Here is a 25,051-nt window from a genome sequence, read left to right on the forward strand (position 1 = left end):
AGAGGGATGCGGTTCCGAACCAAGACTTTGGAAGTGAGTGCAAAGGGTGGGAGCTGAAGGGAGCTCCGCCGAGGGGTGGGTGGTAGGCATCACCTAGATCTTCTAGGACGTATATATCAGGGCGGATTTCATGATCGGATAAGGGAAGGCGATTAAGGTTTCGTTAGGAGAGGATCTGGTGGGTGTGGAGTTGTATTGTTAGGGGTATGTGGTGGTAGGCTGCTTGCACATTACACGATTTCGCCCATACGGGAAAAAAAACGTACGGGCAAATTTTCTTAGTCGACTGTTGAAGAGCATGAGACCTTTCACATTGTACGGTTACAACACGGGCACGATTATTAGTCGTGTTCCAGCCGTCCAGTGCCACTGCCGCCACACGGTACCGGCACGTTTCCGTACCGTGCTCTCGGCTCACAAGGGGAGGCCGCCAATTGTGAAATTCAGATTCGATTCATACTGCGCATAATAAAAGCTCATGGCCAGAGGTGTAATGTGGCAAAGCACCAAGATGCACTTCTCAGCCGTTGTCGAGAAAATCGACAGTTAAAAGAAACCGTTGCGGTGAAATACTCTCTACGATTAACAATTTTCTACAGCGTCGTGGCGCAGCGGTAAGCGCTCGGGTTTGTGATCCGAAGGTCGCCGGATCGAATCTCGCGCCATGCAATTTTTTTTATATTTGAATTACAAAAAACTAATAATAAAAAAAAATTGCATGGCGCGAGATTCGATCCGGCGACATATATATATATATATATATATATATATATATATATATATATATACTATTAATGAATTGCTTATGCATGTTGGTGACGGCGGATCGCTCTCCAATTGTACCGCCTCCATTTTTCCGTTTGTTTAACAGGGTGTACCAAAGCTCTCCCGTCCGCACTGATTTTCGACGATGTTATAAGTTGCGCTAGGGACCGCATCTACCTTCTTTCGAAGTTTGCAGGCAACTGCGCTGTTATGCGGCTGCTCGTTTCGGCCCATTCAACATCTGTCCTTCAAGTGTAACGTAGTTTATATTTCATACCTGCCACAGCAAATTTGTCTTCGTGGGGTCTCTATTCTAATTCGAACGTTTGACTTACGCTATACGCATTCGTTTCGGAATATCGTTTCTACGTCTTCCGTTAACTACACGTGGTTAACATTATGAAGACAATTAATAACATTTGTGAAATACAACTTTGTTTGCGGAAAACAAAAAAAAAAAAAAATGGTTCAAATGGCTCTGAGCACTATGGGACTCAACTGCTGTGGTCATAAGTCCCCTAGAACTTAGAACTACTTAAACCTAACTAACCTAAGGACAGCACACAACACCCAGCCATCACGAGGCGGAGAAAATCCCTGACCCCGCCGGGAATCGAACCCGGGAACCCGGGCTGCGGAAAACATAATGATGTTCGAAGTCGCCAGTTTTTCCACGACAAACGACTTTCAACAACTTATTATATGCATAATTGTTGCAACTGATTGCCGGGAATTATATATATATATATATATATATATATATATATATATATATATATATATATATTTGAATTACAAAAAAGAAATACTAAAAAAAATGTGCATGGCACGAGATTCGATCTGGCGACCTTCGGATTATGAACCCGAGCGCTTACCGCTGCACCACAAGACTGTATAAAATTATTAATCGATGAGTATATTTCACCGCAACGGTTTCTTTTAACTGTCGATTTTCTCGAGAACGGCTGAGAAGTGCATCTTGGTGCTTTGCCACATTACACCTCTGGCCATGAGCTTTTATTATGCGCAGTATGAATCGAATCTGAATTTCACAATTGGCGGCCTCCCCTTGTCAGTGGCCCACGTGACCAAGTGCACGCTTTCACACTACACGATTTCAGTTGTACGGGAGCTGTCCCCAGTGTACGCCTCAACCATTTGCAATTATCCAACCGCAACCAGTTTTAAACATTCAACAACCTCCATTTCCGCCTCATCAATATGCAGGGCCTAGTTTTTCCAATCAGATTACAACTAGCGTAGAAGAACATTCCTTGTATCAGCATAGGCCTATATGTGGACTGCTGAACCATTCAAAGGAAGCACACCGTTCAACGCCTCTCCAAAAAAGTACACAATCCAAACCAGAAACACAGACAACATCACATGACCTGCACGAAATTGTTCACAGTGACTTACCACAAAGTGAAAATGTTGCAAGTCCGTCTATTTCTCCTTAAGGTAATTCCATATTCTGATTTCTTCAATTGATATCATCAATTTGTTGTTGGAACGACACGAATAATCTACCAAAACAACAAACACAATGAAATCCATAATTTGACCAGAAACCTACAATGTTTGTATTTTCCGAAGTTCATATTTGTTCATAATTGTATTTTTATTCATAACAAATCTCAAATCCAGCCTAATAAATAAAATGATAATTTTACACGTGTCTTATTGTTTTGCCTACTGCTACAATATCACCTTACTGCATAACCATCTTTCCTGTTTGTATGGTACTTTGGTAAATAGAAATATAATAATATAATTTTATATATAGAATTTGAAAAAAATACAGCAATAAGAATTTATACATGTATTATTTAGCTTCAATGGCATATTTGTTCAAACACCAGTAATAACATAGCTGTATTTAAGAACTTACTTTAAAGTCATAGCCAGCATTTCAATAGGCTGTATACAGTTTCTGAATTGCGTGTTTTGGCGTTGCAGAACATTCTTCAGTTTCCCGTGCAATACATCGAAGGAGCCAACTGACATACGAAAGTAATTTAAAAACTTTCGATCGTCGTTTCTCAGGTATGGAAATAATGTGTAAAATACCCCGACTTCCTCACGTCTCAGATTAACTGGATGAACCCAGTGTAGGAGATTGCGCCTTCGTCCTCTCCGATGTCGATACAGTATCCATAACGCAATGACTTGCTCACGATCCATAATAAGAACTCAACCAGGTCACACTTTGAAGGGAACTGACGTTCTTGTTTAACGTTTAAAAATCGTTCGGTGTGAAAATCAACCGACTACGATTTAAACCCGTACGGTTTACTCCCGTACGGGCGAAATCGTGTAATGTGCAAGCATCCGTAGAGATGCGGCAGAGTACGAGGATCAGTGAGTAGGACGGGAACTAGGGAATGGGTAGTGTTGAGTTTATGGGTAATGAAGGATATTCGGAGCTGTTGTAGGTGGAAGAGTGGGCAGGGGCGTTTTATAAGTTGATAGACGATGCGGGTGGGGGAGTGTAAGCGGATTAAAAAGGTTAGGCGTAGTGCATAGCTGACGGTGAAGTCTCCCTTTCTCTTTACATACAGGTGAAATGAGCCAGTTGCGTGTGTGTGCACGGATAACCGCAGCGGAAGAAATACAACTCGTGCATAGAGACTTATATTACAGTGCTGCGCTATGTGAAGAATCTTGTGTCACAAATTCTTGTCGACGGTTGCCTAAGACTACTGATTATGTCCAGTGCCGGATTCTACATTGTCGCCGTTGAAAATATCATTATCAATTAAATCACTCGTCGAACATATTTCAATGGCTTCCCTGAAAACCAAATTCCAGGAGGATGACACAGATGTTAAGATACGGACGCTCTCTTAGTTTATAGCGTGATTTGCGTGAATTCAGTGTTCGGCCACGGTAGATTTATCAGACTGTATTGGGCAGGTATAGCGTGAATGTTCCACAAAACGTTGTGAACTATACGTAAACAACGACTGATGACGAACAAACCGTACTGACAGGAAATCTTATAAGCGCTTGACTTCCGCAGAGTCAAGTCATCCTTCACAGATCCAACGTGAGTAGTTACCTTTGTTGCTGACCTGTAAAATGACGTTTATTTTAGAAGATGCCCTACGGACGGTAAGATGGCCACGGACTTGAACCTTCCTCTTCAGTATCTTGGGGTGGAACATACACCTTAGGTTTGAACTGCAATCCCTATTGAAGCCAGACGTGAATAAGATTTTTAATTTTCTTAAAGCAACAGTTCAAATGGTTCAAATGGCTCTGAGCACTATGGGACTCAACTGCTGTGGTCATAAGTCCCCTAGAACTTAGAACTAGTTAAACCTAACTAACCTAAGGACAGCACACAACACCCAGCCATCACGAGGCAGAGTAAATCCCTGACCCCGCCGGGAATCGAACCCGGGAACCCGGGCGTGGGAAGCGAGAACGCTACCGCAAAAGCAACAGTCTACAGCTGTTACATAATGTTATACATTGCCGTCCACCAGCTGTACCAATATAACACAATGTTGTTGAACTATATTCATGTAGGTCACGCCATGAATTACGAGAACGTCCATATTTTAACAGCTGTATCATCCTTTCTGGGATTCCATTTTCAATATTTCGAAAATCAGCATACGAGCCACACACTAAAAAACCTTGTTATTATTGTTGTACACAAATACCGTTAGGTAATTACCACAACAACAAAACTGGAAGAATTCAGTTTTTGCGTCATTATAGAAAATGGTTCAAATGGCTCTGAGCACTATGGGACTTAATATCTGAGGTCATCAGTCCCCTAGAACTTAGAACTACTTAAACCTAACTAACCTAAGGACAGCACACTCATCCATGCCCGAGGCAGGATTCGAACCTGCGACCGTAGCAGCCCCGCGGTTCCGGACTGCAGCGCTAGAACCGCACGGCCACCGCGGCCGGCGTCGTCATCATAGAAATTTTTTATTAAAACTATTCTGAGTGTGAAACAGAGTAAGATGTAACTTAAGCCAATGTTTTAGCTATAGCCGCGGGTGGGCGAAACGCTGGCGACTATTACATCAAGACACTGTCGCTCACGAAAGAGCCTTTCTTTAAGCTAATGCCGGTAACAGAAGTTTCCACGGAAAAGTAATTTGAACAATTCGAGGTAACCATGACTATTAAACACATTGTTTCTCAAAAACAGTGCAAGGCATTACCTATTTAATAGACAAATGTTTCCGCTACGAGTGATGTGAAGCCAAAACTTTATGAGCACTGTTCACCGCGAGAGTGAATGCTCCTTGGGAGCGTTGTCGGCGCGTGGCACGGTAGGGAAAGCGGAACAGAGACGAATGGGGACTTACGCTAGCGATGATACTGACCGCAAACGGGGAAATCCTCTTAAATAAGCGAATTTAACGAAGGGTAGATTGTTGTTACGGTTCGGAGGGTGGCAACGATAACCTCGGAAAATGCGAAGCCGGTCGGATGCCGTCGAACTACTGTACTGAGCATCTACTGACAGTGGTTGAGGTACAGTAAAACCACGAGTAGGCTAGATGGTTTTAGAAATCCAAGTCTCCACAAGGAACTATGAGGTCGGAGGCTTGCTCGCTCTGTAAATCACAGTAGCTGAAGATCTGTGACAGATGTGACGACAGAAATGCAATGCTGCTTCAGGCACAAATGTTTCAGAGCACGCCGTCTACCCCACATTGTTGAATATGCGTCTCCGCGGCAGATCCATACGTCACATGTTGACCCGATGACATCGTCTATCACGACTTTGACGGGCACAGGATCATCGGGGTTGGACAATGGGACAATGGAACGTGTTGCTCATAGGATGACTCACTTTTATTTTTACTTCAGGTCCAGGGTCGTAACCGCCGGCCGGTGTGGCCGTGCGGTTCTAGGCGCTTCAGTCTGGAACCGCGTGACCGCTACGGTCGCAGGTTCGAATCCTGCCTCGGGCATGGATGTGAGTGATGTCCTTAGGTTAGTTATGTTTAAGTAGTTCTTTGTTCTAGGGGACTGATGACCTTAGAAGTTAAGTCCCATAGTGCTCAGAGCCATTTGAACCATTTTGAACCAGGGTCGTAACCGATTACACCGTCATCCAGGCGAACATCTGTTCGAGAAACATGCTCTGCACCGCGGCCGGAGGCCAGTGGGGGCGGTATTATGGGCTTTCAAATGGGTTTCCATGATACACATGGTGGTCATTGAAGGCACCATCGCAGCTGTGGAGTAAGTGGACATTACACACTGAGGTGACAAAAGTCAGGGGGTAACGATATACACAAATACAGATGGCGGTGGCATCGCGTACACAAGGTATAAAAGATCAGTGCATTGTCGGAGCTGCCATTTGTACTCAAGTGATTGACGTGAAAAGTCTCTGACGTGATTATGGCCACACGGTGAGAGTTAACACACTTTGAACGCGGAATGGTAGTCTGAGATAGATACGTGGGATATGCCATGTCGGAAATCGTTAGGGAATTCAATATCCGAGATACAGAGTATCAGGAGCGTGCCGGAAATATCAAATTTAGGTTAGTACCTCTCACCACGGACAACGCAGTAGCCGACGACCTTCACTTAACGACCGAGAGCAACGGTTAGCAGGAAAGCAAAACACTGTGTGAAATAACCACAGAAATTAATGTGGGACATACAACGAACGTATCCGTTAAGTCAGTGCGGCGAAATCTGTTGTTAATTGGCTATGGTAGCAGACGGCCGCCGCAAGTGTCTTTGCTAACAGCATGACATCGCCTGCAGCGCCTCTCCTTGGCTCGTGACCACATTGGTTGGACCCTAGACGATTGGATAACCGTGGCCTTGTCATATGAGTCCCAATTTCAGTTGGTAAGAGCTGATGATAGGGTTCGAGTGTGGCGCAGACCCAACGAAGTTACTGACCCAAGCTGTCAACAAACAGTGCTTTGGTGGCGGCTCTATAATGGTGCGAGCTGTGTTTACATGGAATGAACTGGCTCCTCTGGTCCAGTTGAACCGATCACTGGCTGGAAATGGTTATGTTTTGCTACTTGGAGACCATCTGCAGCCAAACAACGTTGGAATTTTTATGGCTGACACTACCCCATGTCACCAGGCCACAACTGGTTTGAAGAAATTTCTGGACAATTCGAGCGAATGATTTGGCCACCCAGATAGCCCGACATGAATGTCAACGAACATTTACGGGGCGTAATAGAGAGGCCAGTTCGTGCACAGAATCCCGCACGAGCAATATTTCCGCAATTGTGGGCAGCTATAGAGGCAACATGGCTCAGTATTTCCGCAGGGGACCTCCAACGACCCGTTGAGTCCATGCCACGTCGAGTTGCTGCACTACGCTGGACAATAGAAGGTCCGACACGATACTGGGAGGTATCCCACAAATTCCGTCACCTCAGTGTAGAACCGATCACCTGCATCCTTACATGCTTGAAGTCTTCACTGACCGCCCTGGCAACTTCCAGCAGGTTAGCTGTCCATGTCACAAGGCCAGAATCGTAATACAGTGGTTTGAGGAGCTTGCCAGTGAATTCGTGTGATACCTTGGCCACCAAATTTGTATCACCTGAAGCCGATAGAGCCAACGGCCTTGCCGCAGTGGTAACACCGCTTCCCGTCAGATCACCGAAGTTAAGCGCTGTCGGGCTGGGTTATCACTTGGATGGGTGACCATCCGGTCTGCCGAGAGCTGTTGGCAAGCGGGGTGCACTCACCCCTTGTGAGTCAAACTGAGAAGCTACTTGATTGAGAAGTAGCGGCTCCGGTCTCGTAAACTGACATACGGCCGGGAGATCGGTGTGCTGACCACATGCCCCTCCATATCCGCATCCAGTGACGCCTGGGGGCTGAGGATGACACGGCGGCCGGTCGGTACTGTTGGACCTTCCAAGGCCTGTGCGGACTGAGTTTGGTTCAGTTTTGAAGCCGATAAAACAAATCTGGGACGTCCTCGAGCGCCAGCTCCGCGCCAACAAATCACTGACATGTAATATACGGGATGTCGTGACTTGTGCGTAGACATTTGGTGTCACAAACCTCCGGAAATGTACCAAGGACTTGTCGAATGCATGCCACGCAGTATCGCCGCTGTACTGTGCTCCGAGGGGGAACCAACATTGTACTAAGTAGTTACAATATTTTCGCTCATCAGTGCAGTTTTTCCGTACGTTCTGTACCAGATCGGCCGTGTCGTCTGGCCCACCAACACCTTGCTGCCTCCAGACTGAATGACGACGGATCAGAGTATATCGTTTATCTTCGCACTGAAAACCACTGATTCCTATCATCCTTCTCATGTACTCCTGTGCCCCCCATTCTTCATTGTTCTGTTAACTGGGCCAAGAGACCGTAGAGCTATTGGACTTACATCTCGTTATCTGAGCTCGTCCCCTGATCTTGTTGTGACTGTTACGGTATCAATGAACTATAGCTACGCCTTGCTTCTTCGTATATAGCAACAGTTCCAAGATACAGAGTATAGAATTTCTCGTTTACTTTAACTATGTCATAAACAGTTTAAGCGCTATGAACCTGGCTAGCGGTCATTGCTGTGTCTTCAAGTGTCGAAAACTCAACAGGCCACAATCTGGTGTGCCCGTTTCGCAACAGTAGTAAATTTATTCAGGTCTGTCGGAAGATAGTGGACCTGCAATGTGGCCGAGCGGTTCTAGGCGCTTCAGTCCGGAACCGCGCTGCTGCTACGGTCGCAGGTTCGAATCCTGCCTCGGACATGGATGTGTGTGATGCCCTTAGGTTAGTTAGATTTAAGTAGTTCTAAGTCCAGGGGACTGATGACCTCACATGTTAAGTCCCATAGTGTTTAGAGCCTTTGAACCATAGTGGACGTGTCTCAATCTTGGATGAAAAATGTACTAGTTGCAGTCTTTCACAAATAAGAAACTGAAGGTATCTCCGTGCTGTGTATGAGCAATTACACTTCTCGTGCCGTTCTGATAGTATTGAATTCTCTGCTTCTAACAGATTTGTTGCTGGTTATCCAAGAATTTCGTGTATTTTTGAGCAGTGCGTTTATTTACACTACTGGTCATTAAAATTGCTACACCACGAAGATGACTTGCTACAGACGCGGAATTTAACCAACAGGAAGAAGATGCTGTGATATGCAAATGATTAGCTTTTCAGAGCATTCACACAAGGTTGGCGCCGGTGGCGACACCTACAACGTGCTGACATGAGGAAAGTTTCCAACCGATTTCTCATACACAAACAGCGCTTGACCGGCGTTGCCTGGTGAAACGTTGTTGTGATGCCTCGTGTAAGGAGGAAAAATGCGTACCATCACGTTTCTGACTTTGATAAAGGTCGGATTGTAGCCTATCGCGAGTGCGGTTTATCGTATCGCTACGTTGCTGCTCGCATTGGTCGAGATCCAATGACTGTTAGCAGAATATGGAATCGGTGGATTCAGGAGGGTAATACGGAACGCCGTGCTGGATCCCAACGGCCTCGTATCACTAGCAGTCGAGATGACAGGCATCTTATCCGTATGGCTGTAATGGATCGTGCAGCCACGTCTCGATTCCTGAGTCAACAGATGGGGACGTTTGTAAGACAGCAACCATCTGCACGAACAGTTCGACGACGTTTGCAGCAGCATGGACTATCAGCTCGGAGACCATGGCTGCGGTTACCCTTGACACTGCATCACAGACAGGAGCGCCTGCGATGGTGTTCTCAACGACGAACCTGGGTGCACGAATGGCAGAACGTCGTTTTTTCGGATGAATCCAGGTTCTGTTTACAGCATCATGATGGTCGCATCCGTGTTTGGCGACATCGCGGTGAACGCACATTGAAAGCGTGTATTCGTCATCGCCATACTGGCGCATCACCCGGCGTGATGGTAGGGGTGGCATTGGTTACACGTCTCGGCCACCTCTTGTTCGCATTGACGGCACTTTCAACAGTAGACGTTACATTTTAGATGTGTTACGACCCGTGGCTCTTCCCTTCATTCGATCCCTGCGAAACCCTGCATTTCAGCAGAAGAATCCACGACCGCATGTTGCAGGTCCTGTATGAGCCTTTCTGGATACATAAAATGTTCGACTGCTGCCAGGCCAGCACATTCTCCAGATCTCTCACCATTTGGAAACGTCTGGTCAATGGTGGCCGAGCAACTGGCTCGTCACAATACGCCAGTCACTACTCTTGATGAACTGTGATATCGTGTTGAAGCTGCATGGGCAGATGTACCTGTACACGCCATCCAAGCTCCGTTTGACTCAATGCCCAGGCGTATCAAGGCCGTTATTACGGCCAGAAGTGGTTGTTCTGGGTACTGATTTCTCAGGATCTATGCACCAAAATTGCGTGAAAATGCAATCACATGTCAGTTCTAGTATAATATATTTATCCAATGAATACCCGTTTATCATCTGCATTTCTTCTTGGTGTAGCAATTTTAATGACAAGTAGTGCATCTAATCATGGCAGCCACTTTTTCTATTTTTAAGTCCAAGGAAAATTAGTAAATCCAAGTGACTTATCATCGATGGCATAACCATACGTTGTCGTGTTTCACCGTCTGTTTATAGGTATTAAATTATTTTGTTTTTTACAAACTAGTCAATTTCCTTTGCACCGCACACTGATCATTTGCAAATGTCTCTACATTTTGTAGCGGTTTTCCAACCACTTGACCTACGAATACAAAAACGCGTCGTCGTGTACAGCTGCAGGGAGCCACAGAGACGTACCAGATCAGTTAAACACACGTTTCGTGAGCAGTTACGGCCCAGTCACTTGCCCTTGAGGTAAGCCGGACCCTACTTGCGCACCTGGCGCCAGACCTGCTGCACGACGAGTGCTGTGGCAGGGATCGGTAAACCCGCAGGGCGCAATAAGCACACGCGGCCCTGCGCTCGCCGCTTTTCCTGCTGCCTGCCGTGCCGCAGGTGAAGTTATTCCCCTCAACTGGTGGCGTGCGGCGCCCAACAGACTTCCGAGTCAGGCGAGGCAGAAACCAGAGCCAGTTAGGAACTCCCGCCCGTTTCCAGAGGAACAAACTTCTCCACGTTTCCAGCGCTTCCTGTGTACGGGGCAAACATGCCCCCTGTATCGTTGCTCACGACTTCGGGGCGTCGAGTCACGCTCTCCGCATTGTGTAGCCAAATGATGGAAAACGTCACAGGTGCGCCGCCTGTAAACTATGCAAAACTGCTTCAGCTAGAGACAGATGATTTAATTTTTGTTTGACTCATCGGGTTTTCTGGCAGCCAATGAAAGGCACCCTCTGGAACGCATCCTTTTGATCTGTTCCAAGCCCAGTTTTCACGGTTTACTTGCTTTCTTTTACTTCATACTAAGCTTTTGCCCGTGGCTGCGCTCGTATTTCAGTAGTTTTTTTTATGATGAGTGATGGTGAGCAAGTAAGCTGTTGTACGTGTAATAACGTCAGCTACCCTCACGTGTCTGCCTGTTCTGCTAGGCATAGTTAGTGATGTGTGCTTCCCTCTGTCCATTTATTCGAGTGGAAAAGGGGAGGTTTTTGAAGCTGCTTACCACCACTGAAAAAGATTTTTATAGGCAAGATATAAATAAGAGGAAGTCCACAGAAGCATATATATGTATACAGGGTGATCAAAAAGTCAGTATAAATTTGAAAACTGAATAAATCACGGAATAATGTAGATAGAGAGGTGCAAATTGACACATATGCTTGGAATGACATGGGGTTTTACTAGAACCAAAAAAATATAAAAGTTCAAAAAATGTCCGACAGATGGCGCTTCATCCGATCAGAATAGCAATAATTAACATAACAAAGTAAGACAAAGCAAAGATGATGTCCTTTACAGAAAATGTTCAACATGTCCACCATCATTCCTCAACAATAGCTGTAGTCGAGGAATAATGTTGTGAATAGCACTGTAAAGCACGTCCGGAGTTATGGTGAAGCAGTGGCGTCGGATGTTGTCTTTCAGCATCCCTAGAGATGTCGGTCGATCACGATACACTCGCGACTTCAGGTAACCCCAAAGCACGGACTGAGATCTGGGGACCTGGGAGGCCAAGCATGACGAAAGTGACGGTTGAGCACACGATCGTCACCAAACGACGCGCGCAATCTAACAATATGGGGTGGAGCGCCATCCTGCATAAACATCGTACGTTCCAGCAGGTGTTTATCAGCCAGGCTGGGGATGATGCGATTCTGTAACATATCGGCGTACCGCTCACCCGTCACGGTAGTAGTTACCTGCTGTCCAGCGCCATCTGTCGGACATTTTGTGAATTTTATTTTTTGTTGGTTCCAATAAAACCCCATGTCATTCCAAGCATGTGTGTCAATTTTTACCTCTCTATCTACATTATTCCGTGGTTTATTAATTTTTCAAATTTATACTGGCTTTTTGATCACCCGGTATATTATATATATTATACAAAGTTTCATACAGCAAAAATTTCCAGTGTGTAACCTGTGTTTACTGTGAGACATAGACTGGCTGTCACGTTAAGATTTCTGGCCACTGGCGAAACATTCCAGTCGTTGGCTTATGCAACAACAATTGCAGCAAATGCGTTTTTTAAATAATAAATAACATTGACTACTGCAGATAATACTTCTATTCAGTTAGTAAGAAAGACGCAGAACAAAATGCAAAAAATAATTGGAAGTTAGACAGACGCAAACCTGCTATCCTCCCTTTTGCAAATGACGATGTTACCAACTACGCTATGGCTTCAGCATGGCTACACTTTCTCAATTACATTCTACACATTGCGTGACAGCTGTATCTAGTAGTGTCATTATTTCATACTTAACTATGACGAATTGCACCTAAAACGATGCGCTTTTGATAGCTCATTTGTTGCACTGAAACGGTATACCTTCATAGTAGGCAAGTTATAACACTAACAGTACCAAATACGGGAAGCTTTAAACCAGAGATGTGTAGTTTCCTACTCTTTCATTATAACAAATAGTACCTAAAACGATGCGTTTTCGAGAGATCCTCATTGTGCGGATGCTCTGAAAAAGCGTATATATTTATACGATGTACTCTGTAGGAAAACAAACTCACCAAATACGGAGTTTATCTCTACACAATATGGCGGCTATAAAGTTCTGCATTTGACGCAAAACCGATGGCCACATCTCACTGGAAACATCCCTCACCACAGTCTGGCGGAAGAATATTTATGATCAGTGGTTCTGGATTTAGTCTTTAACACTGCATACGACAACCAGACAATTTGTATCATGACTTCAGCACAAATCTGTAACCTGAAGATGTTCTATGAACGAAACTAGTCGTACCACAATAATTATCTAATAGTACAGTTGAGGTGGTTTCCATTAAACATTAAAATTAGCTGATAGTATCTCAAGTACGACGTTGGTTGTGTATTGGTTTAATCAGACAAACGAGGTAGCGGTAGCCTTCGAAGGAAGTCTTGGAAATTCGTTGCGCCCCTTATTGTGCTGTTAATATAACACAACTTTCGCTCGGCAAATATCTGCCTGCCGACAATGTGCTCTGCCAGGCTTATTCCCCGCACTTCCGTTTTCCGCACGATGATCGGTCGTTCCATCAAGTCGTACAGTTCCTGGTTCATACTACGTCTCAAGATGTTGTCTTAGCAGTTTGATACAAATATCTTTCTCGTGATTTTCCCTTAAAAGATCAATAGTTTCTTTTCAGCTTTTTTAGTGAATAGCATTCCTGTCCCATACAACACTGGTTCTATCACTGCATTGTATGCTTTAAGTTTGGTCTCAGCTAACAGTTTTTTTTTACCGACATTATCTGCTTTAGGCTGAAATAAGTTTCAAACCCATTGACAATACTTTGATTAACTTTTTTGTTCTGGCCAGTTGAACCAGGTGAGAAGATATTTAAATTTTTGCACTCTGGCTGTGTTCCACATTTCTGTCTGCATTGTGGCGTTATTAGGGACTGCTCTAGATACTTGTATCATTCCAGCGTTCTCCGCATTCACTGACAGTTCAGTCTTACTGGCATTCTTTGCTGAGTCCCCTATAATTTCTGCCATCTCTTTCACTAAGTCCGCTTTGGCTGTAATGTTGTCTGTATATGCCAATATATGTGTTCTTCTACTTGGCTTCACTCCTTTGCTATCCTTTTCATTTCGCGAATTACTTTCTCCAGGATCAAATTAAAAAGCATAGGTGATGTGGCATCACCTTATCTCACACCTGTTCTGATGCCGAATTCCTTCGATAGCTCCCTTTGGTATTTCACCTTGGCTTTCCTTTCCGTTGTAAATACCTTCATCAAGTTAATTGATTTTCATGGTATGGCAAGCTCCCTCAGGTTACTGTACGTGCTTCATCTGTGTATATTACCATACGAATTTGAGAAAAATGTTAGCAGTAATCGATGGTCGAATTCCAAGTGCTTGTCTCACATCTGTCTCATAGTTAAGCTTAAATACATTCTTAATCTTACTGTCCGAACACCTACCTACCCTGTAGTATTCTACAGGGATACCTTCAGCGAAAGGCTGCAGCTTTTCAAGAATTAATTGTGAGATGTACTTAGCAGAGATAGACCTCCATAACTACTACAATTAATTTTATTGTCCTTTTTGTGCAATGGGAATTGGAAGCTGACTTCCATTCCTTTGGGATCTCCTCCTATCTCCATACTTCACTTACCAGATTGTATATGTATTTGCGAAGTACCCTAGATATTTCGTAAGTGTTTACTTCATATCTTCGACAACTCTGCTGTTGTCTTATCCTTTTCCCGTGATTTATTATTCTTCAGTTTCTTAATAAGTATCTACTTCCAGCCGGCCGCTGTGGTCGGGCGGTTCTAGGCACTTCAGTCCGGAACCACGCGGCTGCTACTGTCGCAGGTTCGAACCCTGCCTCGAGCATGGATGTGTGTGATGTCCTTAGGTTTAAGTAGTTCTAAGTCTAGGGGACTGATGACCTCAGATGTTAAGTCCCATAGTGCTTAGAGTCATTTGCACTATTTTTTTCTACTTCCTGTTGAGCCACTTCAGTTTCACACTCACCCACTCTCTCTTCAATTTTCCGTTTTGGGAAGACATTTTCAGAATCTGCAGCACTTAACAAACTCATCAAAATATTCCCTTCACCTGTCCAGAATAATTTTCTAATGATCGTACCTCTATACTTATCATTAATACCCAACGCCTCATTTGTTCGACCTTTGGTTGCACAAATGATGGAAAAAAATAATACGTTTCTTTTCCTTTAGCGCCGAAAGATAATGTTTCCTATAAGCCACTGCGAAACTTGGAACTACAGTAGCTAGTTCGGTAGCAAAATTAGAATTACATTAGTACCTTCAGCTGCTAACGGGCGTTGATATATATCAACGGGGACAGGTGAAAATGTTTGCTCCAACCAGGACTCGAACCCGGGATCTCCTGTTTACATGTAAGACACTCTATCCATCTTAGCCACCGACTGCACAGAGGATAGCACGACTGCAGGGACTATCTCGCGTACGCCTCCCGCGAGACCCACATTCTCACCTTGTATGTCCACACACTACATTCGTAGTGTCCCACCCCAACACACTCATTACTCGTGGAAGACATTCTTACCAAGTCTCTAAGAGTTCGGGGAATATGTGTGCATCCGCACAGAAGAAGAAGGTCATGACCGGTTTTGCCAGAACTATATACTTACATGGATATAGTGTCTGTTCTTTCGGACATGTCCGACAAAACAGACACCATGTCCATATAAGTATATAGTTCGGTAACGAGTCTACTCTGATCTTTCAACGGGACAATGTTTAGGTTGCTTTCGAGTTGAGCCCTGATCCTCAGAGCAGTAGCCGAATGGTGTCTATGGCAACAACGTGTAATGCTGTGAGTCGCTGGTTTTGGTGCAGCGAGAGAAAGAAAAGATAAAACGGGATGCCAGCCAGTCGCTCTTGAGCGGTACGAAAACTTCAGGTCCACAGGAAAACAAAGGCTCACTAAAAGCGAAGGTCACCTTCAGCACCTCCGCTCGTATTCGATAAGCCAATGCTAAAGGTCAGGAATTTAACACAACTTACTGACACATGTTTTCGGGATTGATAATAGTACATTAGAACTTTTCCACTTGATAACCACTTGAAACTGAAGGAGAAAGAAAGTGTTGTTGTGGTCTTCAGTCCTGAGACTGGTTTGATGCAGCTCTCCATGCTACTCTATCCTTCTTCATCTCCCAGTACCTACTGCAACCTACATCCTTCTGAATCTGCTTGGTGTATTCATCCCTTGGTCTCCCTCTACGATTTTTACCCTCCACGCTGCCCTCCAATACTAAATTGGTGATCCCTTGATGCCTAAGAACATGTCCTACCAACCGATCCCTTCTTCTAGTCAAGTTGTGCCACAAACTTCTCTTCTCCCCAATCCTATTCAGCACCTCCTCATTAGTTATGTGATCTACCCATCTTGTAATATTGGGCTGGTCGAGTAGTCGAGAAACAGTCTACAAAAACAGAGTAAAATCTAGAATATTCCTGATTGGAATACGGTAGCAGATGATTATATTACTACTGACGTTTACAGAGTGAAACCGAACTCCACCGCACAAATTTCGGAGGTTGTTCGGAATATTTTGTGATATCCGGTTTTCAGTGAATCAAAGCTACTAAGAACAATAAACCGAAGAAACAATAATTTCTCTACTGCTCTGTAATGAGAGATTATTGAGAGTTTTGGAGGGAGAATTAGGCACCGATTGACCGAAGCAGGGGAAAGGAATGCAGATGAAGACGGACGTGTAGCTTACAGAAACGAAATACTGAAGGCAGCTGAGGATCAAATAAATGAGATAACAAGGCCTAGTAAATATCCACGGGTATCACAAGAGATACTGCATTTTATTGGTAAAAGTATATATACGCAGCAAATTATGCAGGCGAAACGGAATAAAAACACCTAAAAACGACTTTGACAGAAAGTGGAAGATGGTTAAGCAGGAATGACTAGAGGGTTAGTGACAGGCCATAGAGCAGCTCGCTAAGCGCGGACATTGAAGAACAGAGCTCCGCTAGTGTCATCAGCTCAGTTCTCAATGTCTGCTTTGTGAGCAATGAAGCAGTAAGTTCCAAGTTCATCTCTGCAATATTAAGAACTCATCGCCACCATGGACGATAGCGATGATGACAAAACAAATGGTAGTAAACTGAACGCTGATAATAGTCCATTATCGACGCCGGAATGAAGTGCTGTTATAGTGGACGCTTTAAATATTGTGAACAGCAACGACAGTACTCCGGTACAAGATGAAGACATCGAGACGACAAGCCCTGAGAAGAACTCACGGAAGCGATCGGTGAACGAAAGTGACAACGAGCCGCACAAGAAAAGGCCAGATAGAACGCAGCGCGTGTATGCAGATAAACAGAGTAGATATTTTTCTACCGATTGCCAGTCGTCACATGGAAACTACAAGTGCAATTATGGACCCGGTAAGTGGCAGATCTCAAAATGTACAGCGAATAAATGAGTACGCTGATTCTGGTGTTGGTCCTTCATTGAAAGCAAGGATAAGAATGTGGGTCATTTACACCCAATATCCTTGCGTAAACTACAACATAGAGAGTGCAAAGGCATAAATAAAGATATCACAAACTTAATTTCGTCAGTCTGAAAACGCATAAAACTATAAAGTTAGTCTGGTGAAGGTGCAAACGCTTTAGTTCGGAATCCAATATTTCAGAATAATAACACGGAGGCTTATATTCCGTCTTTCATGACAACAAGGTATCATCCAAGATGCGAACGTTTCTTTTCCTGAAAAAGAAATTTTGAACGTAATCCAGTTCAAATGGCTCTAAGCACTATGGGACTAAACATCTGAGGTCATCAGTCCCCTGGACTTGTTGTTGTTGTTGTGGTCTTCAGTCCTGAGACTCGTTTGATGCAGCTCTCCATGCTACTCTATCTTGTGCAAGCTTCTTCATCTCCCAGTACGTACTGCAACCTACATCCTTCTGAATCTGCTTAGTGTATTGATCTCTTGGTCTCCCTCTACGATTTTTACCCTCCACGCTGCCCTCCAATGCTAAATTTGTGATCCCTTGATGCCTCAAAACATGTCCTACCAACCGATCCCTTCTTCTAGTCAAGTTGTGCCACAAACTTCTCTTCTCCCCAATCCTATTCAATACCTCCTCATTAGTTACGTGATCTACCCACCTTATCTTCAGCATTCTTCTGTAGCACCACATTTCGAAAGCTTCTATTCTCTTCTTGTCCAAACTGGTTATCGTCCATGTTTCACTTCCATACATGGCTACACTCCATACAAATACTTTCAGAAACGACTTCCTGACACTTAAATCTATACTCGATGTTAACAAATTTCTCTTCTTCAGAAACGCTTTCCTTGCCATTGCCAGTCTACATTTTATATCCTCTCTACTTCGACCATCATCAGTTATTTTACTCCCTCAATAGCAAAACTCCTTTACTACTTTAAGTGTCTCATTTCCTAATCTAATCCCCTCAGCATCACCCGATTTAATTTGACTACATTCCATTATCCTCGTTTTGTTTTTGTTGATGTTCATCTTATATTCTCCTTTCAAGACACTGTCCATTCCGTTCAACTGCTCTTCCAAGTCCTTTGCTGTCTCTGACAGAATTACAATGTCATCGGTGAACCTCAAAGTTTTTACTTCTTCTCCATGAATTTTAATACCTACTCCGAATTTTTCTTTTGTTTCCTTTACTGCTTGCTCAGTATACAGATTGAATAACATCGGGCAGAGGCTACAACCCTGTCTCACTCCTTTCCCAACCACTGCTTCCCTTTCATGCCCCTCGACTCTTATAACTGCCATCTGGTTTCTGTACAAATTGTAAATAGCCTTTCGCTCCCTGTATTTTACCCCTGCCACCTTCAGAATTTGGAAGAGAGTATTCCGGTTAACGTTGTCAAAAGCTTTCTCTAAGTCTACAAATGCTAGAAACGTAGGTTTGCCTTTTCTTAATCTTTCTTCTAAGATAAGTCGTACGGTTAGTATTGCCTCACGTGTTCCAACATTTCTACGGAATCCAAACTGATCTTCCCCGAGGTCCGATTCTACCAATTTTTCCATTCGTCTGTAAAGAATTCGCGTTAGTATTTTGCAGCTGTGACTTATTAAACTGATAGTTCGGTAATTTTCACATCTGTCAACACCTGCTTTCTTTGGTATTGGAATTATTATATTCTTCTTGAAGTCTGTGGGTATTTCGCCTGTCTCATACATCTTGCTCACCAGATGGTAGAGTTTTGTCATGACTGGCTCTCCCAAGGCCATCAGTAGTTCTAATGGAATGTTGTCTACTCCCGGGGCCTTGTTTCGACTCAGGTCTTTCAGTGCTCTGTCAAACTCTTCACGCAGTATCTTATCTCCTATTTCATCTTCATCTACATCCTCTTCCATTTCCATAATACTGTCCTCAAGTACATCGCCCTTGTATAAACCCTCTATATACTCCTTCCACCTTTCTGCCTTCCCTTCTTTGCTTAGAACTGGGTTGCCATCTGAGCTCTTGATATTCATACAAGTGGTTCTCGTCTCTCCAAAGGTCTCTTTAATTTTCCTGTAGGCAGTATCTATCTTACCCCTAGTGAGACAAGCCTCTACATCCTTACATTTGTCCTCTAGCCATCCCTGCTTAGCCATTTTGCACTTTCTGTCGATCTCATTTTTGAGACGTTTGTATTCCCTTTTGCCTGCTTCATTTACTGCATTTTTATATTTTCTCCTTTCATCAATTAAATTCAATATTTCTTCTGTTACCCAAGGATTTCTATTAGCCCTCGTCTTTTTACCTACTTGATCCTCTGCTGCCTTCACTACTTCATCCCTCAGAGCTACCCATTCTTCTTCTACTGTATTTCTTTCCCCCATTCCTGTCAATTGTTCCCTTATGCTCTCCCTGAAACTCTCTACAACCTCTGGTTCTTTCAGTTTATCCAGGTCCCATCTCCTTAGATTCCCACCTTTTTGCAGTTTCTTCAGTTTCAATCTGCAGTTCATAACCAATAGATTGTGGTCAGAACCCACATCTGCCCCTGGAAACGTCTTACAATTTAAAACCTGGTTCCTAAATCTCTGTCTTACCATTATATAATCTATCTGATACCTATTAGTATCTCCAGGATTCTTCCAGGTATACAACCTTCTTTTATGATTCTTGAACCAAGTGTTAGCTATGATTAAGTTATGCTCTGTGCAAAATTCTACAAGGCGGCTTCCTCTTTCATTTCTTCCCCCCAATCCATATTCACCTACTATGTTTCCTTCTCTCCCTTTTCCTACAGCCGAATTCCAGTCACCCATGACTATTAAATTTTCGTCTCCCTTCACTACCTGAATAATTTCTTTATCTCGTCATACATTTCATCAATTTCTTCATCATCTGCAGAGCTAGTTGGCATATAAACTTGTACTACTGTAGTAGGCATGGGCTTTGTGTCTATCTTGGCCACAATAATGCGTTCACTATGCTGTTTGTAGTAGCTAACCCGCACTCCTATTTTTTTATTCATTATTAAACCTACTCCTGCATTACCCCTATTTGATTTTGTATTTATAACCCTGTAATCACCTGACCAAAAGTCTTGTTCCTCCTGCCACCGAACTTCACTAATTCCCACTATATCTAACTTTAACCTATCCATTTCCCTTTTTAAATTTTCTAACCTACCTGCCCGATTAAGGGATCTGACATTCCACGCTCCGATCCGTAGAATGCCAGTTTTCTTTCTCCTGATAACGACGTCCTCTTGAGTAGTCCCCGCCCGGAGATCCGAATGGGGGACTATTTTACCTCCGGAATATTTTACCCAAGAGGATGCCATCATCATTTAATCATACAGTAAAGCTGCATTTCCTCGGGAAAAATTACGGCTGTAGTTTCCCCTTGCTTTCAGCCGTTCGCAGTACCAGCACAGCAAGGCCGTTTTGGTTAATGTTACAAGGCCAGATCAGTCAATCATCCAGACTGTTGCCCCTGCAACTACTGAAAAGGCTGCTGCCCCTCTTCAGGAACCACATGTTTGTCTGGCCTCTCAACAGATAATCCTCCGTTGTGGTTGCACCTACGGTACGGCCATCTGTATCGCTGAGGCACGCAAGCCTCCCCACCAACGGCAAGGTCCATGGTTCATGGGGGAAGCCCCTGGACTTAGAACTACTTAAACCTAACTAACCCAAGGACATCACACACTTCCATGCCCGAGGCAGGATTCGAACCTGCGATTGTAGCAGCCGCTTGGTTCCAGACTGAAGTGCCTAGAACCGCTCGGCCACAGCGGCCGGCCCGTTATCCAGTACGGTGTGCAGGTAGTAGCTGTTAAATGCTACGCCAAACATATTATAGTAGCAGGAAATGTTCCAACAATTGCCAACCCCGTATGTTCAATAACAGCGAAGTTCCAAAAGAGACTAAACTACGTTTCTATTCACTGAGTTAGGTGAAGCCTCTTGTCCTATCCTTCTTCCAATGTCTGACCAGTTTGAGAGTTAGACACATACATAATCGGTGTCGCAGCAAGCCTAGATGCTTTCATTGTGAGGGGCTTTTTTCTTTCTTTTTTCCGAGTCAGTAGTCTTAGCACTATCAATCTACGTCTTCAGTTGTTTTCCGAATGTATCTAATCCTTTACATTTACAGTTTTTACCCTCTGTGGCTCCCTCTAGTACCAAGGAAGTTACGTCTTGGAATTGGTGACCCTGTAGTTCGGTCCGTTTCACTCCAAACCAACCAACCAAACCAAATGTCCTATCATCCTCTCCCTTCTTCTTGTCAGTGTTTTCCATATATTCCTTTCCTCTCCCATTCTGCGCACAATCTCTTCATTCGTATTTGTCAGTTCACCTAATTTTTAACGTTCATCTGTAGCATCGCACCTCAAATGCTTCAGTTCTCTTCTATTCCGGTCTTCCCACAGTCCATGTTTCATAACTTACAATGCTGTGGTCCAGAGGTACATTCTGAGAAATTTCTTCTTGAGATTAAGGCCTATTTTTGATAGTAGCAGACTTCTCTTGGGCAGGAATGCCCTTTTTGCCAGTGCTAGTCAGCTTTTGATGTCCTCCTTGCTCTGTCCGTCTTATTTTGTGCCTAGGTAACAGAATTTCTTCATGTACTTCGTGACCTTCAATCCTGATGTTAAGTTTCTCGCTGTTCTCATTTCTACTACTTCTCATTACCTTCGTCTCTCTTCGATTTACTCAGAATCCATACTCTGTACTCATTAGACTGTTCATTCTATTTAGCAGATCCTGCAATTTTTCTTCATTTTCTCTGAACAGCAGTGTCATCAGCGAATCTTATCCTTTCAGGGGGAATCTTAATTCCATCTTGAACCTTTCTTTTATATCCATCATTGCTTCTTCAATGTACATATTGAACAGTAGGGGGGAAAGACTACAGCCCTGTCTTACACCTTTTTTAATCCTAGCGCTTCGTTCTTGGTCGTCCAACCTTATTACTCCCTCTTGGCTCTTGCACATATTGTATATGAGTCGTCTCTCCCTATTGCTTATCCCTATTTTTCTAAGAATTTTGAACATCTTGCACAATTTCACATTGTCAAACGCTTTTTCCAGGTCGACAAATCCTAGGAACGTGTCTTGATTTTTCTTTAGTTTTGTTTCCGTTATCAATCGCAATGTGAGAACTGCCTTTCTGATGCCTCTATCTTTCCTTAAGCCAAACTGATCGTCATCTAACACATTCTCAATTTTCTTTCCCATTCTTCTGCATATTATTGTTATCTGTAACTTGGATGCATTGGCAGTTAAGCTGATTGTGCGACATTTCTCGCGCTTATCAAAGTTTGCAGTCTTCAGAATTGTATGGATGATATTTTTCCGAAAGTCAGATGATATATCACAAGACTCATACATTCTAGAGACCAAAGTTTTGTTGCCACTTCCCTCAACGATTTTAGAAATTCTGATGGAATGTGATCTATCTCTTGTGCCTTATTTGATCTTAAGTCTTCCTAAGCTCTTTTAAATTCTGATTCTAATACTCCTGGCTAGTCTCTTAAACTACAGCTTACTCTTCATCATTACTATATCTGCTCCCCGGGACGCCTTACAATTCAGTATCTGGTTTTAGAATCTCTGTCTGACCATCATGTAATCTAACTGAAATCTTCCCGTTTTCCATGTATACTTCCTTCCCTTGTGATTCTTGAACAGAGTATTCGCTACTACTAGCTGAAATTTATTGCAGGATTCAGTTAGTCCTTCCCCTCTCTCATTCGTAGTATCACTCCCAAATTCTCCAGTAACCCTTTCTTCTATTCCTTCACCTACAACCGCATTGCAGTCCCACATGAATTTTAGATTGCATCTGAGATTACGTACTCAATTACCGAACTATCAGTTTAATAAGTCATGTTTCTAAAATACTGACACGAATTATATGCAGAAGAATGGGAAATTTACAGTAGCCGACTTCAGAGAGTATCAGTTTGTGTTCCGGAGAAACGTAGGATCACGCCAGGCAATACTGACCCTACGACTTCTCTTAGGAGATAGTTTAAGGATATTTAAACCTAGATTTATAGCATTTGTAAACTTAGAGAAAGCTTTTGAAGATGTTGAATGCAATATGCTCTTTAAAATTATGAAGGTAGCAGGGGTAAAATCGAGCGAGCGGAGGGCTATTTACAACTTGTACAAAAATCAGAAGGCAGGGGTACGAAAGGGTAGCGGTGGTTGAGAAGGGAGTCAGACAGGATTGTAGCCTATCCCTGGGTTATTCAGTATTTTCATTGAGCATGCAGTTAACGAAACTAAAGAAAAACTTGGAGAAGGACTTAAAGTTCAGGGAGAAGAAACAAAAACTTTGGGCTTTGCCGATGACATTCTGTCAGGCACAGCAAAGACTTTGAAGAGCAGTTCAAAGGAATGGACAGTATATTGACAGGATGATGTAAGATGAACATTAACAAAAGCAAAACAACGGTAACGGAATTTAGTAAATCAAATTCAGGCGATACTGAGTGACATAGGTTATGAAATGAGACATTAAATGTATTAGGTAAGTCTTGCTATTTGGGCAGGAAAATAACTGATGGTGGGAGAAGAAGGGATGATAAAAAAACGTAAACCAGCAATGGCAAGTAACGTGTTTCTGAAGGAGAGAAATTTGTTAACATCGACATCAGTGTTAGGAAGCCTTTTCTCAAGGCACGTGTCTCGAAGGAAGCCCTGTACGGATGTGGAAATGGAAGATAAGCAATTCTGACAAGAACAGACTAGAATCTTTTAAAACGTAATGCTGTAGGAGAATGCTGAAGATTTGATGCGTAGATCGCTTATCTGATGCGGAGCTACTGATCAGAAATAGGGAAAAAATAAATTTGTGGCACAAATTGACTAAATGGAGGGATTCGTTGATAGGACACACTCTCAGACACTTAGGAATCACCAGTTCAGTATTGGAGGGAAGTGAAGGGATAAAAATTTTACAGACAGACCGAGAGATGAATACAGTAAGCAGGTTCAAATGGCTGTAGGTTGCAAAATGATGCGCTACGAATGAGTACAACCGTGGATATGGGGAATTCTTGTAAATTTCGCGGAGCTATGGCTGGGAAGTATTAGTTAAGGGGCCAGTTGTCACATCGGTCGGCAGGTGCAAGCACTGTTGATACACTACTGGCCATTAAAATTGCTACACCACGAAGATGACGTGCTACAGACACGAAATTTAACTAACAGGAAAAAGATGCTGTGATACGTAAATGATTAGCTTTTCAGAGCATTCACACAAGGTTGGCGCCGGTGGCGACACCTACAACGGACATGAGGGAAAAAAAAGGCTCTGAGCACTATAGGACTTAACTTCTAAGGTCATCATTCCCCTAGAACTTACAACTACTTAAACCTAACTAACCTAAGGACATCACATACATCCATGCCCGAGGCAGGATTCGAACCTGCGACCTAAGCGGTCGCGCGGTCACAGACCGTAGCGCCTAGAACCGTTCGGCCATCCCGGCCGGCTGACATGAGGAAAGTTTGCAACCGATTTCTCATACACAAACAGCAGTTGACCGGCGTTGCCTGGTGAAACGATATTGTAATGCCGCGTGTAAGGAGGAGAAATGCGTACCACCACGTATCCGACTTTGATAAAGGTCGGATTGTAGCCTATCGCGATTTCGGTTTATCGTATCGCGACATTGCTGCTCGCGTTGGTTGAGATACAATGACTGTTAGCAGAATATGGAATCGGTAGGTTCAGGAAGGTAGTACGGAACGCCGTGCTGGATCCCAACGGCCTCGTATCACTAGCTGTC

General features: G+C 43.6%; 1 protein-coding gene and 1 pseudogene across 1 annotated transcript in view; one reads left to right on the top strand and one right to left on the bottom strand.

The window, feature by feature from the left end:
* LOC126252711 (uncharacterized) overlaps positions 1-25,051 on the bottom strand; it is a 290,750-nt gene that overhangs the window by 106,956 nt on the left and 158,743 nt on the right. The gene's annotated exons all lie outside the window — the stretch shown is intronic.
* Positions 7,342-7,459, top strand: LOC126253763 (5S ribosomal RNA; annotated as a pseudogene).

The sequence above is a fragment of the Schistocerca nitens genome, chromosome 4, assembly GCF_023898315.1.
Source record: "Schistocerca nitens isolate TAMUIC-IGC-003100 chromosome 4, iqSchNite1.1, whole genome shotgun sequence".
Taxonomy (NCBI): Eukaryota; Metazoa; Arthropoda; class Insecta; order Orthoptera; family Acrididae; genus Schistocerca; species Schistocerca nitens.